The following is a 4744-nucleotide window of genomic DNA, read 5'->3' on the forward strand; positions in this document are numbered from 1 at the left end:
AGACTCCATTTAACTAAGGCATGTGTGTGGTTGGATAGAGAATAAGAGTAGGAGAATGTGGAAACCAAGTCATTACATGCTTGAGTCAGGATGAAACCATAGATATATCTTTCAACAGTATCCTTAAAAAGTAACATTGAATGTATTGGGCCTTATAATCTAGAAATCTGGAGAGGGATTCAAGGAACATGTGACCAAATGCAACCCTTCAACATCACCACAAATTCCACTGTTTGCCTCTGCTTGACCCAGACAGCTGGATGGGTGGTGAGACCCTGTGGGGAAAACTGATGTGGGACTCTCTTCCTTGCTGTCTGGGTTAGCTCCTTTGTGGAACCCCAGGCAAGAATTTACCTTATGGAGGTTGACAAACTCCAGGGAGAAGGTCATCACTGGCCTTTCATGAGAGTGCTAGGTATCCCTAGTCCCCAAGAGGCCAAGAAGGAACTGAACAAAAGGATAGGGCATTGAAAAGGAAACAAAGAGAGTAGAAAGCAGGGATGTTCCTCCAACTAGGTGTCTCAGCAGGGGCTCACTGTTAAATTGGAGGGCATGAGGCAGGACCACTTCACTTCCCCTTGGTCAAACACACCTGAGCCCCAAGGAACCTACAAAGAAAAGTAACAAACCTTTATTTAAAAAAAATAATAGAATTAATAAGAAGATTTGGTAAGTTTACTATATACACCAAGAATATTTTCAGTAAGGTACAGCTCTCATAGATTCTAGCAGTGTTTGAGGGACAAGACAAGTCTAGGGTCCTCCTACTACACCACCTTTGTAGCTCCCTCCCTCAATCTCGTAGATTCTAGCCTTGAGTATCTGAAACTGAGAATGGAAAATATTTCACTCATAATAACTACAAAAATGAAAAAAAAGACATTTAAGATAGTTTCTCACAAACTTATTATTTGCATTTAAGACAATTCTAATTAAAAATCAAATTTCTTCCTTGAATTTAGATAAAATTATGTTAAAATTTTTGAGAAAGAATAACTCCTCAAGAATAACCAAGATAATTATGCAAAGTGAATGTATTGCCTTCTCAGGTGTCAATACCTGCTGTAAACTAGGGCTGGATAATATACCACTATGGACTAACCATAATTCATTTAGCCAGTCCCCTGACGATGGCTAATCATAGCTAAACTCAGTAAACATCCTTGTACACATGTCCCATGTACTGGTACATATATTCTTGTGGGACAGACACCCAGGATCAGTGTTTGCTGATTGCTATTCATCTCTGAACTTAGCTGGGATAAGGAAAGGCTTTCTTGTTGCACTGTTGGCTGATGTACCTCTTCCATATCTTGCACAGTTTCTTTTTTTTTAATAAAGAGTATTCAAGGAATTTTCATCAGATGAACGTAAATTGGTATCCCCATTTTTAAAGAATTCTTCCTTTAAAATTTAGAAAGATTCCGACACACCGTCTTTGGGGTGATCCATGGTGGATGTTTTGAGGGCAGCTGTCCTGCAGCCTGCACACCCCGGACCGCCTCCTGTGGAAGACTGAGCCAGCCGTGTAGCTTTCTTCCTTTGTCTCATAACCATGTCCACCAACGGGAATGCTAATTCACCAGCTGCCCGCCTTAACAGATTCAAGAACAAGGGGAAAGACAGTACAGAAATGAGGCGGCACTGAATAGAAGTTAATGTGGAGCTGAGGAAAGCTAAGAAGGATGACCAGATACTGAAAAGGAGAAACATAAGCTCGTTTTCTGATGACGCTACTTCTCGACTACAGGAAAACCGCAACAACCAGGGCACTGTAAATTGGTCTGTTGATGACATTGTCAAAGGCATAAATAACAACAATTTGGAAAGCCAGCTCCAGGCTACTCAAGCTGCTAGGAAACTGCTTTCTAGGAAAAAACAGCCCCCCATAGACAACATAATCCGGGCTGGTTTGATTCCAAAATTTGTGTCCTTCTTGGGCAGAACTGATTGTAGTCCCATTCAGTTTGAATCTGCTTGGGCTTTCACTAACATTGCTTCTGGGACATCAGAACAGACCAAGGCTGTGGCAGATGAAGGTGCTATCCCAGCATTCATTTCTCTGTTGGCATCTTCCCATGCCCACATCAGTGAACAAGCTGTATGGGCTCTAGGAAATATTGCAGGTGATGGTTCAGTTTTTCGAGACTTGGTTATCAAGTATGGTGCAGTTGACCCACTATTGGCTCTCCTTGCAGATATGTCATCTTTAGCATGTGGTTACTTACGTAACCTTACTTGGACACTTTGAAACCTTTGTCACAACAAGAATCCAGCACCCCCATTAGATGCTGTTGAGCAGATTCTTCCTACCTTAGTTTGTCTCCTGCATCATGATGATCCAGAAGTATTGGCAGATACCTGCTGGGCCATTCCCTACCTTACTGATGGTCCAAATGAACAGATTGAAATGGTTGTGAAAACAGGAGTTGTGCCCCAGCTTGTGAAGCTTCTAGGAGCTACTGAATTGCCCATTGTGACTCCTGAGCTAAGAGCCATAGGAAATATTGTCACTGGGACAGATGAACAGACTCAGGTTGTAATAGATGCAGGAGCACTTGCTGTTTTTCCCAGGCTCTTAATGAACCCCAAAACTAATATTCAGAAGGAAGCTACGTGGACAATGTGAAACATCACGCCTGGTCCCCAGGACCAAATACAGCAAGTTGTGAATCATGGATTAGTGCCATTCCTCGCTGGTGTTCTCTCTAAGTCAGACTTTAAGACACAAAAGGAAGCTGTCTGGGCTGTGACCAACTATACAAGTGGTGGGACAGCTGAACAGATTGTATACCTTGTTCATTGTGGCATAATAGAACCATTGATGAACCTCTTAACTGCAAAAGACCCCAAAATTATTCTGGTTATTCTGGTTGCCATTTCAAACATCTTTCAGGCTGCTGAGAAACTAGGTGAAACTGAGAAACTTAGTATAATGATTGAAGAATGTAGAGGTTTGGACAAAATTGAAGCTCTACAAAACCATGGAAATGAGTCTGTGTACAAAGCTTCATTTAACTTGATTGAGAAGTATTTCTCTGTAGAGGAAGAGGAAGATCAGAATGTTGTGCCAGAAACTACCTCTGAAGGCTATACATTCCAAGTTCAGGATGGCACTCCCGGGACTTTTAACTTTTAGATCATACAGCTGAGGCAGAAAATTTTTTGTTGTGTACTCTGTTTGGTAGAAGTTTGTCTTACTGTTTCTCTACTAAGAACTCTTTTTAAATGTGTTTTGTTATTGTAGTACTTTTTACAACGAAACCCTACTTGACCAGCTCCAAACTGTACAACCTGTATGAAGCTCCTCCTCTCAGTGGGTTTTTTCTTTCTTTTTTTTTTTTAAAGATTTATTTATTTATTTGAGAGAGCGAGAAAGAGAGAGAGAGTACATGAGGGGGGGAGGATTAGAGGGAGAAGCAGGCTCCTCGCTGAGCAGGGAGCCCGATGCGGGACTCGATCCCGGGACTCAGGATCATGACCTGAGCCGAAGGCAGTCGCTTAACCGACTGAGCCACCCAGGCACCCCTGGGTTTCTTATTTCTATGTGGAATCGCCTCTCTTGCAGTGTCCTGTAAATAAAGATTAAATTCCATTCTTTTCTTTAAAAAAATTTTAGAAAGATTCCAAATTCAGGGAAGTTTTAAGAACAAAAATCTGTGCAAGAATTGAGTCTAAACTCTTCTTGTGTTTGGGGAGTTTTAGAAAATTCTTCAAATCAGTAAAATTGTGAATAGCCTTTAAAACATAGACTATCGACACATTTGTTTAGTTCACTCCCAAAAACTCTTGTATTCTTGTACATAATATTTTTAAATATTATTCTGAGATATCTCAATCTCACATAAAAGAATAATAAATAAAATAATTATTACCCATGTACTGACTACCCAGCTTTGTCAGATCTTAGCAGTTTGCTACATTTGCTTTAGAATTGTAAAGGCAAACATTTTAAATACAATTTAAGTACCCCTGGGTACTGCTTTCTATTCTCATTTCTCTCTCTCCTTCCCTCTCTTATCCAGAGGCAATCGTTACTCAGAAATCAGAGGTTATAATTTCCATGCAACTTATGTGGATTTTTACTACATTTATATGTAGTAAATAACATTTAGAACACACCTTCATGCTTTCTTACTTTATAAAAACAGTCTCATACTATGTGTTATTCTTCTACCTGCCTCTTTAGACATTTCTGAATTTTCTGAAATTTCTGAAATTTATCAGGTTGTTATCTGTAACTTTAGTTGAACATCTATTTAATATTTTGCATATGAAATGGATCCATCCTCCTATTAAATGCACATTTCTATTGTTTCCAACTTTTTCCTATTATAGAAATAATTCTATAAACATTCTTAAACTTGTGGGTAGGTGGGAAAGTTTTCTAGGGTAGTAGTTTTCAAAGAGTGGCTTATAGTGACCTAGAGATTTCTGAGACCAGTTCAGATCTGCTGGACGAAAATTATTTTCGTAACAATGACATTATTTGACTTTTGCACTCTCATTCTCTCATAAACAGCAGAGTTTTTCAGAGACTACATGGTATGTAATATGTCAGCAGGCTGAATGCGGAAGCAGATATGAGAATCCAGCTGTCTTCTATTAAACTGGATATTAGAGTAATTAGAAAAATATAAAATAGTGTCACTTTCATACTGATTTTTTTTAATTTTGAAGAATAGAGTTGTTTCTCATCAAAATGTGTTATTTAGGTTAAGTAATGAATTTATTGTTATTTTTA

The 4744-nt window shown here is 39.1% G+C and overlaps 1 pseudogene; it reads left to right on the forward strand.

The window, feature by feature from the left end:
- Positions 1 to 1555: 1555 nt before the first annotated feature.
- LOC113918557 lies at positions 1556 to 3139 on the forward strand (annotated as a pseudogene).
- The last annotated feature ends 1605 nt before the right edge of the window (positions 3140 to 4744 follow it).

This window comes from Zalophus californianus, chromosome 1 (genome assembly GCF_009762305.2).
Source record: "Zalophus californianus isolate mZalCal1 chromosome 1, mZalCal1.pri.v2, whole genome shotgun sequence".
NCBI lineage: Eukaryota > Metazoa > Chordata > Mammalia > Carnivora > Otariidae > Zalophus > Zalophus californianus.